Below are 14079 nucleotides of genomic sequence, written 5' to 3' on the forward strand. Positions count from 1 at the left end.
TGGCTGACATCAAACTACAGATTCATGAAGGCAAAATAGCTTGGCAATCTTTCACCTTGTTTTCTTACTAACTAAAATTCATCACTCCATACCATCCACCCACACTCCAAGTATATCGGTCCAAGCATTTATGTACTCACACTCACACAGTTTGATCCATATTCACCATGAGCAACAGGTGTGACAACAGTCTGCATGAACCGTGTGATTCTCAGCATGAAGAGTGAGTAGGTGTTTGTGTTTTGATGATTAGTTGAGGATGAATAAATGCCAACACATTAGGCCTCATGCAGCCAAAATACACACGCACAGTTTTGCCAATGTCCCAAAAGGGGTTTAGCAACTTCTCACCTACGCCCACTCCCTGTAATTGCCTGAATAACAGCGATCCACTGACTTCCATTACATGATGAAGAAAAAGTGACCTCTTTAGTAAAAAAAAAAAAAAAAGTGTAAATTGAACATTATATCCTACTGATTGGGTTTTTTGTAATCATTATGTTTATTTTTAGTATGAGTAATTAATGATAACCGATTAACCTCTTTTTTTTTTCTTGAGCAGCCAAGACAGCAGATATTTTTAGACCAGTTGCTGATTTGTCAGCACAAAATCAGTCAGTAAAGGAGCTGCTGAAGAATTTTAAGTTTTTATATAAGCAGTTTTACAAGAATGATATAAGAAAAAAAAGGAAAGAAACCATACCAATGGTTAAACCATTAACTTCTTTTTCTATGGGGAAACAGGCATTCACAGTAACAGCAGGAGGACGTCTTAAAGGTTTTAGGGTCCAATGTTGGACTTAAATTTTTTTATATAGATCTATATATGACTTTAAAAAACCACACAAAAACTTAAAACACAAACCACTTTCTATAGATTTGTAATGATATCAGCCACTTCAGATTTCCAGCTCATGGAGTTACAGACACGGGTGTGCAAACAGGGTTAGTCTTTATAACGGTCACTGTGAAAAATAATAACTCTCAGAAGCAAAGGGGAACAACAATTCGGATAATCGCTGAAGGAACCTCATAGTTTGTCACTGTGTCTCTGAGATGTTACTGTACATGTGGGGCTTCTGAGGGAATCTCTTAAGCACACACAGACTTCCACTGTTTAGCACCACGGACAGCCATCTTCCATGCCAAGTAATGCAGATGATTACAAAGTGCTTTGCCACTGCTATTGAGTTAATTTCAGACCAATTCAGAGTTGCCATTTCACAAAAATACTCTCTGTAACACAGCATGTATAATGTATGTTGCCTGCTGAGGAAAAGGAACTGATGCAGACAGACCTGACAGCCCCAGGGAGTCAAATGAGTAAAGGAGAAAAGTTGATTATAAGGCTCTTAACGACTCCGCTAATTACCATTGATGCTAATTAGCTGGCGCTCCAAGTTAACTGCACAGAGGGTAATCAGTGTCTGGAACGAGACAGAAGTTAGAGTCAAACTATCATCTCTCAAACCTTCATGGGGCACAGTAAGATGTTAAACACTCTGCTCAGAAATATTAGCATGACATGGCCTCAAGAGAAAAGACAAAGTTTCAATTGTAAGCCAATCTGGAACTACTTTGATATATACACAAAAAGTTTAAAAAAAATTGTGATTTGATATATATATATATATATATATATATATATATATATATATATATATATATATATATATATATATATATATATACACTTTCTTGCTTATACTTGACCCTTATATATATTGTTAATACGTTGATTTCGTTGCCAGTTCGCAGTCTTTTATGCTACAACACTCCTCATAACGCAGAAGGCACATCACACACACAAACACACACGTGTCCCTTTAGCGTGACTTATGTGATCTGTAACTATATTATTTTGTGCAGTAAATCCACGTTTCTCCTGGAGCTGAGATACCAGCTTAATCTCCTCCCAGGGTGTCGACACATCAACCGATGGGGCTGATTTACTGTGGTCAGCTTCAATTACCAACCCTGAGAGCAAAAGGTATTCCTCAGGGTTTGGATTGCCATACATTTGAAGGACAATTATTTTTAATGAGACTGCTTCCAATCCATCTGCATGTGGGTTGAAGGATGCTTGACAAATCTGTCCTTCAGAGGGCCTTCTCCTCACTCTGATCTATGGTTCTGCTTCATTTCCTTGCAGTTATGCTGTGTGCAGAGCTGCTATTACTATGTTTCCCCACTAATGTAACATTTCACTAGGGGGAAAAAAGACTTTCAAGGCAGTATGGAAGAATATAGTCACTACAAAGTATGCACTGTAGAGTAGATGCATGTGTAGCAGGGGCTATATTGCCCCCATTTAAAAGTGCCACCTCTGGTGACTAGTTTGGTGACTTTCTCTCTTGATCAAGTCAAGTTGCTGTATGTCATTCCAACCTTGTGCAGTTGTACAGTACACAGTGAAGCCTGACAACAATCCTTCAAGACCATGGTGCTATATATAACATATAAAAGACAATCAACACAGGATCAGCTGGCACTTTTCCAGTTAAGGACACAGCCCAACTTGATATTAGGCATAGGAATGAGGATATAGTATAAACCTGTCAGCCCACCAGCCCTGTAGTATTAGATTTTTTTAGCAGTGGTAGAAGGTTGTTTAGCTAACTGGTGATCCAGTGCCACTGGGGAAGCTTGTTTAGGGTAGGATGCCTTCTGGATATTGTTGGTGAAGTTGTGCTAAAATAAAGTGTTGGAAGACATACAATGATGGTACATACAGCTGGGGGTTGTGAGTTAATTAATACCATTCATATTTATACTGAACAGATGTACATAACATTCAGCAAATTATGTGGTTTTTTTGTTAGCTTTGAGTTCTCCTTGACCTACGTCAAAATTGCATGTTTTGCTTGTGATTTTTTTGTGCACCCACTCCTTGAGAGACTAGTATTTGAAGACAAATTTGGATTATTGTGGAGAAATAAATTCTGTGGAGAAGTGGGTTTGTGGTGATTTCCAACATTTTGTATTCCTGAAATATTTCTTATTCATTCCCATCAAAGTTGCATCCGGGGTATATGTCTTAAGAAGAGCACACTGGTCCTCCTCGGGTCCTCGTACTCTGGGGCCTTTGGATGTCTGGGGCCTGGATCTCCTCCATACCTGCTTCATGCCCTTGGGGACGGGGCTATGGCTCCCCACACTCCCTAGCAGATCGTTACATGGAGAAACCTTTGGAATACAAGCATGCTGATCAACACAGGTGTGCACACAGGTGTACACACGGGTGTTCACAGACACCTCTGTGCCTCAAAGCACATTGTGCGCTGTCTATCTTGCGTGCTGCACAATAGCGTTTAATATTTAGTATCTACTGTTATCTACTGCTAGCTAGTTTATTGTGATGGTGCTGTATTTATTATGTTGCTCTTTTTTTGTTTGCTTTCTCTTCTGGTTTTTTTTTCTCCATACAGGTGATCCAGGTGTTTTGTTTGTTTTTCTTTCTTTCCCCCTTTCTCACCGTCTCTTCTCCCCTCTGGTTTTCTTTCTCTCCCTCTCTTTCTTTCATTCTTTCTCCCTGTCCTATCCCCCAGTCATGTCTGTCCCGTTTGTAGCAACCGAAAATGAAATAAATACATAATTATAATAAACGTCAATCAAATGGACCAATATGGCAAGGCCATGATGATCCACTTGGTAAAATAAATCCGCTTGGCATCTTTCTTGGCCTTAAGACAACAATTCTGATGGCTAAAGATCCAAAGGGGACAACAACAACAAAAAAAAAGAAGAGCACACTGTGTCAGTATAGGTCAAAGTAACCAAACTTTGCTTTCCATTGCTTATATAGCAGGGAGGACAGCAGTAAAACCTGTAGTTTTTTAGTTTTACCTTCAGAGTATACAGAGAAAATCAGAGCAGCCACAGGCAGAATGAAAGCTCCACACAGAAGCTTCATGCTGTGAGACAACAATGGTCAACCTCTGCACTACCACTCTACCAGTATGTTTTAGTGTAAGTGTAAAGTTTTAAAACTCACATGTAACAGTATTCTAAATAACTGTATCGATGTACTATGTATTCTTATAGAAATGCTAACATGAGAGAGAAAAAAATCTGTTAAAGAAAATATAAAGATTAATTTAACTGATACATTTGTACTGGGTTGTAATTATTAATGTCACATGCTTTTGCCACAACAGTTGTGTAGTGAAATATGACATCTTGACAATGGTATTAAGGAGCTTATCAAAGAATAATATGTGCAACATAACAAAATCTGTGGAAGCAGATTTAGCAATTCCGGTTATTATTCATGTCTTTGGGCTAAAAAACAGTTTGGTTTCATTAATTTCATGTATTCTCTCCTTTTATCCTCCACTGCTGGTGAGTTTACGTCTCAGAAGTGATTCTGTCCTAAGGGCTCTAAGCTCTTCCTACTATGAATGTGAGCTAGGTCCTGGGTGTAAGATCGCAAGATTGTTGTGGTGGTTATCCTAGCCTTTCATGTCCCTTGGGAACTTGCGTATATTGGCATGGTTGTTTGATACACCAGAATGACTTTGTAGGTATGTGCAGCACTGGTTTGATCATATTTTCGTGGTGTTTATAGTTAATAGACAGTGGATGTGTAATATATGTGTTCATCTATATACTGTGTGTTTACAGAGTATTAGTCATGTTGTTCTAAACAGAGCTTACAGTTCTATGTGATGCACCGCTGAATAACAGTGTCTGTGTCTGTAACTCCAGCTTCAGGCTGTTCTGTCGCATTTTTTTCCACCTTCACCTGTGTATATAGTAATTAGATGCATAGCATGTGTCACACTGAGTTTTGTCTCCTGTTAAACTCTGTGATTGGATAGTGATTGAGCTGTAGCACTCTTTTATCTTCTCCTTGGTCCTCTGATGAAGAGTTCTCCCTGTGGGCTTGGCTCTCTGGCTTAATTTGTTGTGGTAAGAGAGCCTGTACTGTTGCTCTACACGGTAATCACTCAGAGCTGCTCTATCGTACACTATCAGCGCACAGACACACACTACTAATGGAAGAATAACAGGGTTGAAAAAAATGAACTTTGCCGTCATCCAGCATCCAAAGAACACCATGTGCAATAGATGAAAATTGCAAATCTAAATAACAAATTAGCCTTCGTGCTGCCAATGGCAAAGATGGTATCTGCCATCTGCTGTCCTTTGAATTAAAGCAGGAGATCAAAATATGAGCATGAATGAGTGAACATGGAACAGCTCCACGAGGGCTGTTCTCGAGCTGAACCACTGAGTTGAACCTGCACTGAGATTCCCTTGAGGTTGAAGCCAAAAAAGAATTTTTGACAAGCAAAGCCATAAAAAAAAAATAAAACACACACGAATGACTGGTAGGAGACCTCGGGATAGACCAACACCGGCAATGACAGAGGACCCTCAAGAGACAGAAGGGATGCTGCACAATCTTGCTGGGGAGATATCAGGATTTAGTTAAAGATCAGCAGAAGATAGTTGATGAATTACAGCTGACCCTGGCGGGGTTTAGGGACCACAACCAAACACGAATACCTGAAATCCATGAATACCCTTATAATAATGATAATAACTGCCTATTTTAATTTTTTCGGGAGTTTTGTGTTTGGAATTTGTGCATCACTAGAAAAAAAATTATTGAGATTTTCCTGTGTTTACATTAATATTAATATTTGAAAATAAGTAAATCATTTTTTTTATCATAAAAAATGTATTTAGTCAAGAAAAAATACAAATAATCAGCAAATTTTTAGATATGATCTACAAAAAAGTCAGCAAGTAGGCAAATTTTACACAAATAATTTGGAGTTTTTGAGGATTTGGAGAAAAATCTGTGTATCGGTGAATCCACGAATACTGAATACTGATTGCATTGATTGAGGATGATTTTTTCATGAAAGCTACAATGCGTTAAATGTGGATCCAGAAAATTTGGAATTTCCTGATGCTTTTTCGCAACCCTCTCGGTGTGTAATGGCCTTTAGTTGTAACTGTTTTCTGAGATCCGCCGACCCCAGAAAACATCACATAACCTCAACAAACTTGGAGACCATATATTTACCGCCAACAAATATTGTTTCTGCATGGTTTGTGTTGTGGTCTTTGCTTGTGAATAATATTCTAGCTGAGTGAAAACTTGCTGCCTCTTCATCCATGTTTTTATCTATATGAGTTATCTCAACACAGAGCCAATTTAGTTATTAATAAACTGAAAACTAAAACACTAAAATACATTTCTGCTTTGTCACTTGGTCCAATGGTTCTTCCAAAAGTCCACAAACGATTCTTATTCTCTACACTATCATCATATCTCTGGTTCAGCTCCATTTCATTTATCATCCACCGCTCTCTAGGAAATCCCTTTTAGCTGCAACTCTGTCTACTCCACTCTTCTTTTCTCCACTTGCGTGCATAGTGACAGCCTTACATGCTGCCCTCGCATTACACAGTACAGCACACAGAAGCATCACTCCATTGAACTTGCCTGTTCAAGTTAGCAGCAGTGATCTAATTGTGTGTTCTCCAGTTGGCACAAAGCAGGGCCACTTTTGCTCACACTGCTCACTTAGTGTGAGAAACTGTTAGAGCGGCACTGACACAAAGTACAAAGTGTAGACCATCCATATTCGTACTAACAAGAGTAGAGAGCCTTGTTACGACAGTGTAAGTAGGTGTGCAATGTTAACATCTGTACGTGAGATAATGTGAGAACTGTTAGGGTGAATTGTTAAATGTTTGTCATTTTTATGTTTACCATTTGTACATTGTTTTAATTCTGTGAAAGGAATTCTTTCTGTCCTCCCCTCCCCAGATTCTCAAGGTTCTAGGTGGGGGGCTGTAGTCTTTTATCATCCTTGTGCTTTTGATGTAAGCTTCCTGCGTTTACGACCCTTTGGTCAGCAGGAGGTCTACCACACACACACACACACACACATTCTCACATAACACACACACACACAGATTCTTACAGAAGTTCACACATACATACAATGCTTTGTCTTAGAACCATGTGGGCGTGGCTTTGTTCTGACGTGTTTTGTGTGAACTGTCTCTCAATAAAGGCAGCAGGAGGAGGTCAGATCTGGGGGTCATTTTTGTGGTGGACACAGACGAGGCCTCCCTTGCGCAAATAATCAATCGATCGACTGTCTTGTTTTCTTCATGATGAATAAGTCTCTAGAATTAGCGGGGCTTGTGGAAACACAGACCCCCATCATGTTTGCATGTAAAGTTAAGAATTACACAGGCATGCTAATATGCTGTTTTCTAATAAGTGAACCAGGTTACAAAAAATGTCTCATCTGTATCTACAATGTGCAGTTTGACTTCTGTCAAGACATTCGCCTGTATCTGTAACTATCTGTCTCTTCTTGGGTTTTACATAAGTTCAGCAAAAAGGCAGCAATTAAAATAATTTCTGTGAGTATCACAATGGAAAACACAGTATGAAGAACAGCGTTTACTTTATGGAGATTTAAAACAGTGACATACTTATTAATGGATTTTCTGGGGTACCCTGGTAGGGTAAGTTCCTAAAAAAAAGTTCCCATTTCATTTCCAGCCAGGGACCTTTGTAGCACGTAGCTCCTCGTCCCTCTCTGACCTAATTTCTTGCTTTCTCTCGACTTTTGTCCATCAGCGAAAAGCATCGGTATGCATGAACTGAACTATGGAAACCCCAAAAAAATAAATCTTTGTTTTTTTTAAAGTATATTAAATCCTTTTTTCATTTTTAGAAGAACAGAGTATGGGTAAAAGATGCCATACTGAACTAATATTGTGTAGGCTCTTCTTGTGATGCCAAAACAGCTCTGACCTGCCGCAGCATGGGCAAGACCTCTTGGGTCTGCTGTACTGTCTGGCGCAGTGATGTTGGCAGTGGATCTTATGAATCCTCACAATTATGGGGAGGTTGTGTCCTTCTGTCATCCGCATGGGAAGGCAAGAATGGCCTGCAACAATGTTTAGGTGTGTGGTCTCTACATGATTGTCCCCTATCCCACACTTCCCTTAACCAGCCTAAGTTTGCATTAGTTTATCTCTATATCTGAGGTATCTTTCTTGAATAGTATTCAAGAGAATAAGGCTTTAATTGGGGACCTGGTAACATAATATCCTCTCACAGATATGGTAGATCTGTTGATTACTTAACATGGCCATTTTCACAGAGGCAGCTGTTAGTGATTGGAGTTCTGCGCCCAGGTCCAGATAGCCATTACACCACAAGCATATTGTGCATGAGACCAGCTAAACCATGTGTGGGCCTATTTTAAGAAGGAACACATGGCCCTCAACAATCACACTGGTCAAACAAACTGAAATTCGGGGGTTAAACGTGTAGAGCCATGTTAGGTATCACCTAGTGTGAGCGTACCCTAACATTCAAATCAACTGCAGGTCTCAAGGTTTCCTGGCAGAACATCAATTGTTTCAAGATTATTGATGTAAATCACTTCGGTCTGGCATTCCAAAGTAAGTGTAGAAATTTCAGTGGATATGATTTATTCAATGAAATCATCTACATATACATCCGTTTCCCTAAAACTGCTCTATCCTCCAACTGAAGATGTAGAAATTTATTTTGTTAACTTTAAAGATAAATGCATCTGGTGTGTCATTTTCCAGACTAAACTGTTGACGTATGTCCCCAGTGAAATGGCTTTTGAGTGTCCCTCTCGGTCAGTGTGCAGGAGTGATAAGAGACCGCATGTCCTGACTGTCAATCATACACTCGGTTAGGAACAGCCTGGTTGCGTCAGGTCATAATTTAGCGATGAGTTCATCAGCTGAAGAGATATCACATCATTTCATCACGTCCTTTCATCATGAAGACAGCCTTTTAGATATACTGCTGCTGGGTGTTCACCCCAGAAACCTCACTTACACTGAAGGCCACCGACTGAACACAGCAGGATCAAAGACTAAAACACACAGCCGGGATTATGGACATTTTTTAATCCAATGAAAACTATTCCATTATCAAAGGTACCAAAAAAACTACTATTTACATAATCTTCTTAAGCTATATAAATTTATATAGTGCCTTCTTTGGCCTTTTATTTAAAAGGAATAGGTGTGACAAAACTAAAACAGTGCATATAAAAAGTGTTATTTTTTTATACCTTGTTGGTATGAATAGGTAAATTGACAAGATGTGCATCTATGTCCCAGCACAGAAGAAACTGGAGATGTGGAGCTGGATTAACAGGTAAATAGGTAAGTGATTGCGCATCTGGAGGTTAGGGAGCGCTAGAGTCATATCAAGAACTGTCACCAGCTGCCACAGATAACATCGCATTGAAATTCATAGAGACTGACTGAATGTGCGGATGAAACGCTCCAGCGCGCGAGCATACCTACAAACACACTTCACACAAATACGCACAACACACGCTCGTAAACACGCACATCAGAGCAAACACCTACTTGCCTCCCAGCGGTTGAGATGTAAATGCATTAAGAGCTCAGTGTGTGATATGAGGCGGAAAGAGAAGAGTGCCAGCTGACACAGGTGGCCCAGAACAGAGATACAACTTATTACAGCCAATACCGAAACCCCTGCTGAGGATGGTTTCGAAGACAACAAATATGAGCAGCATGCTGGCACGGGCAAAGCAGGGACAGGAGGCAGAGAAGGATTCGAAAAAAGGAAGAAAGGAAAGGAGGATAGGAGGATGGTAGGAGAGAGGGGAGTGAGGGGGGCAAGATGGGCAGAAGAACGAGAACTATAACTATGTGTGTGTGTGTGTGTGTGTGCGCGCGCGCGCGCGCGTGCATGCGTGAGAGAGACAGAGATAAAGTAGGCAGGGCAAGTTGCCCGTTGTCACTCTTATAACTGCATTGAAATGGTGTCAGGAACTCAAAAATATATATACCTCCCACCGCACACACCTACACACACATTAAATAGCACCCTCTGCGACAGAGTGTGTAATTGTAAGAGAAAGACTTATTGTGCTTCGCTGCGGTTGTGGCAAGTTTCCAGTATTCAGAGCCGGATAAGTGGTCTGCTCTTTTAGGCTGGTCTGCAATCTGACCACTCTGCAATTTATAAGAGAAAGAGAGTGAAAAAGCTGATGATGACACTGATGATGGAGAGAAAGACAATGAGAAAAAGAGGAGGTGAGGAATAAACATGGGGTGGGGGGATGAATAGGAAGATGTGCAGCGAGATGATTTGTAAATTGAATGTCTTCTATAAATCTCCTCTAATGCAATTTACCACTGCAGGGAGTGAGGAACGGAGAGCAGAGGGAGAACATTAAAAACACGAATCGTGATCACAAGTCAGTGGGAGAGTTCCACGATGCCGGTGATGGCTGTTGTCCTACACCTACCCCCAATAAGCTAGCAGCAGCAAGCTCTCACATGTGAGCTTTTAATATGTGATGACAGGCAGATTATATTGTTAGATAATTATCATAGCAGAGACTAAATGTTTTTCTTATAGAGTCTATGTCTACGTCTATGCACTAAATAGAAGTGAAGAAGTTAATTGAAAAGGGAAGGGAGGGTGGAGCACGTAAACAAGAAAGAACAGCTTGTAGAACTCGGGGAACATATATAGATAAGAACCGGAAGGAGCGTGTTTGGAAATGTGGTCCCGCTCCTGAAATTCCGATACTTTATCTCCAATTATTTAGCAGCATTTTTCTTTGCTTCCTTCTAGAGGAAGGAAGTCAACAAATCACTGATGGCCATTTCACTTGGTATACGTCTTCTACCACACTGGGTGCCACTCCTGTTGGATAACAACAGAAAACTAAGGCTATAATTTGTACAGGCTCACTAAATTTGGACAGTATGGGCTGGTCTGATGAGTCTTAATTTTTCAGTCATTCAGATGGTAGGGTCATAATTTGGCAAAAACAGCATGAAAGAATGGATCCATCCTGCTGTGCATGAGTGGTCAGGCTGGTGGTTTCTGTAAAGATATTTGATGGTTATTTTTGGGGGCTACTTATTGCTAAGTGAGCAGCCTTTTGAAACTATATGAAGAATTAAAGTGTTTCTGAAGATAAAAGGAGGGTTCATCCCAGTAGTAGCGAGGTGTAACTGATGAAGTGGCCAGTGAGTATATTTAAGCATTGTTGAATTATAATTAATGTCAGTCAGATCAAATACAAATCTCTCAAAAAGGTTGATGACCAAAACCAGAATTATATGAACCTTTTCCAAATTTCCAAATCTTCCCAAGATTACAATTCTTTGAGTATTATGTCTCATCCACACAAAATGTTTCTGCTACAGCGCACAGATAATCTGCCAGAGGCCAAAAGAAATGTCAGAGGCAAATAACTGTCTTTTCCAAGAACGTATCGATCATATTAGAAAATGTGATTCGCGTCACAGGATTAACCTCTCATATTATCACAGTCTTAACTTTTTTAACAATACACAGCTACTCAGAAAATCCCAATCTTACAATGGTAGAGGAGTTTGGTTGAGCCTGAGAGATCCCAAGAGAATGTGTGGGAAGATTAAGAGCAATTCGAAAGACCCCTAGAGAAGAACCACAATGTGACCTTGCCTGTGAAAGGGATTCTGGAGTCCCACCCTGGAACGAGGCTTGGAGGAGGACCTCCTGGGGTCTGGTAGAGCCCAATCCTGATAGGTTGTTTGCACCATCTGGAAAGATTCTCTGGTGCACAGCGGTTTAGGCAAGGCTCGGTGGTGGATGGCTCAGTGGCCTGACCTCCAGTAAATCTAACAACAATCTGTACCTCATCATACGCCTCAACATCCATGTGATCCATTTTAATAATATGAGCATTGCAAATGTGATAGTTAGGGAGTCAGAAAATAAGATAACATATAGATGTAATATCCTGTGTTGCTTGTTTTCACTGGATTTATTGTCAATAAAATCCTGACAGTTGCGATGTGGCTCTGCCTGACTATCCATAAATTATAGTCTATTATGGCAGTAGAACATAGCCTCCATTTCCTTTTTCCAGCTTTTGATCTTCAGCACTTCTTTAATGTTCTCGTGACAAGTTTACTAACTGACAATCCTGCCAACATGCTGTCAGGAGCAAAACACAGTACTGAAGTGGAAATCATTAGCTCATTAAAAATAGAGCCAATATGTGTGGAATTACATGACGTGGGCAGGATTTTTGAGGAGAAAAAAAAATCAGCTGTCATCAGTGTAAATAATGCTGCATCCTATAGTTACTTCACTGTACATGAACGTAGCATTGATGAAAGGTTTGATGACGGGAGGTGGAACGATTGTGGGGCAGCCTGCGTCAATGCTGTTACGGCGTTCCAAATAGCATTTCCCCGGGGACTCTATTTCCAGGGCAGATACACACTGCTGATTAAGACGCTGATCCTAGTATTGATGCAGCTGTAAAATACAAGACAGTAAAACACATATCAATTTAGAAGACACTCACACATACAATAATGCGTACACTTTACAACACACCATTAAATTCACACACAAACACAAATGCTTACATGTGCATAAATCCATATGCTCAAATATACAACTAACTGTAAAAGTAACATACATGATTACCTCACCTACCACACACAGACACACATCCGATAGATTGACCTGCGCCGTACCCAGCATGGATCCCCAGCTGCAGATCGATGAGAGGCGAGGCTGTAAATTGTGAGTGAGAGGCCTGAAGGTGAGCTGCATTATGGGGGAATCTCCTATCACAGAGAATAGTGTTTACTGTCCATACGCTTATCTATGAAAGCATGCATGCATTTATGGATGTCAGAGGGGATATCTTTACACCCGAAGCTTGCACATGCCTGCAAGTATACAATAATGCATTGTGAAACTCAGTTACCCCTGGTATGTGCAGAACAGATGTGTGTTTAAAAGATGACGGCGATGGTTGGTTTTAGTCATGGCTGTGAGGTCTCTGACTGGTCCTCTTTTCTTCTTCCTTTCATCTTCTGATTTTGTAATTAGTTGATTGACCTCTTGATGTCAGGGTCTAATTAGACATGGTAATTAAGGATTAAACAGGTCAGGAGGGAGGTGTGCGTGCATGTATTTGTGTGTGTGTTGAGAGCTGAAAAGGACGGTCGGGGTTAGTACGGGTGCTTGAAGTGGGCCGATAAGGGATTTGAAGGGCAATATGGTGCTTTTAGTTTTAGGGCACAGGGAATTGCTTGTGCTTCTTGGTAAGTAGTTGTTTGTCTGTGCAATCAATGTAAGATGGATGCCAGACAAATGTAAACAGTGTTAATTAAAAAGTAGCACTGTAGCACTTTTATTTAAGTCCTTTGGACTTAAATAAAAGAAACAAGGACAAGGTGGGTGTTTTTGTATGGTTTATGTCATGAACGTGAGTATCTGTGCTTTTTGTCATTCTGTGGACCGAGCTCTTCCTTTGTTCCTAAACTCATTGTTCCCTTGCCTACTTTTTTATGTCTAAACAGGTTTGTGTTTTGGGTTACCTTTTTGTTGAGTTACTTTGTTATTAGTCACATTTTTGTTTCCTAAAATTCCCAGTGACTGCACTTAGGATGTATTCTGTTTTGTTTAACTTTACAACACAAAAACACAAGCTGACCAAAATTGTTCCAAATAAGGACAATAATTTTTTTAACTTGTTTTTTTTTTCCAGTCACACTTTCTTTGTTGTACAGTATTAGACCTAGTAAACCTGCAGCACTTTTTAAAGGGAAAATGCCCGGCCATACGGACCCCCACCGCTGCACCAGAACATGTGGCCCTTGAGGGCACCGTTAATCCCATTTATCTAGCTCAGTAGCTCTTCTGAGTCAGTTAACCACTGATCTGTTTACTGTCTCATGTTGCCCCTAACATCCCCACAAGCCAACTCCTGGTAAGTCCTTCAGAAAAAATTGTGGCTTCCGCAACACCATGCCTTATCATCATTCATCATTGCTTCCCAACTCCACAAGGCAGCATCTTCCCAGCTCCTGGGTCAGGAAATTCCAAGTTACCTTCTCAGTCAACCACCATCCTTCTGTTTCAGAATCACTTCCTGGGTCCCCTTACATCCCACCTACATACCTTCTGTGTTCCTGGGTCAGCTGATGCATCAGCTGTTAAACACCTGCTCTGTTTGTGGATGAGTAAGGTAAGGTAAGTAAGGTAAATAATAT

The sequence above is a fragment of the Neolamprologus multifasciatus genome, chromosome 7 (assembly GCF_963576455.1).
Source record: "Neolamprologus multifasciatus chromosome 7, fNeoMul1.2, whole genome shotgun sequence".
In the NCBI taxonomy this organism is placed as follows: domain Eukaryota; kingdom Metazoa; phylum Chordata; class Actinopteri; order Cichliformes; family Cichlidae; genus Neolamprologus; species Neolamprologus multifasciatus.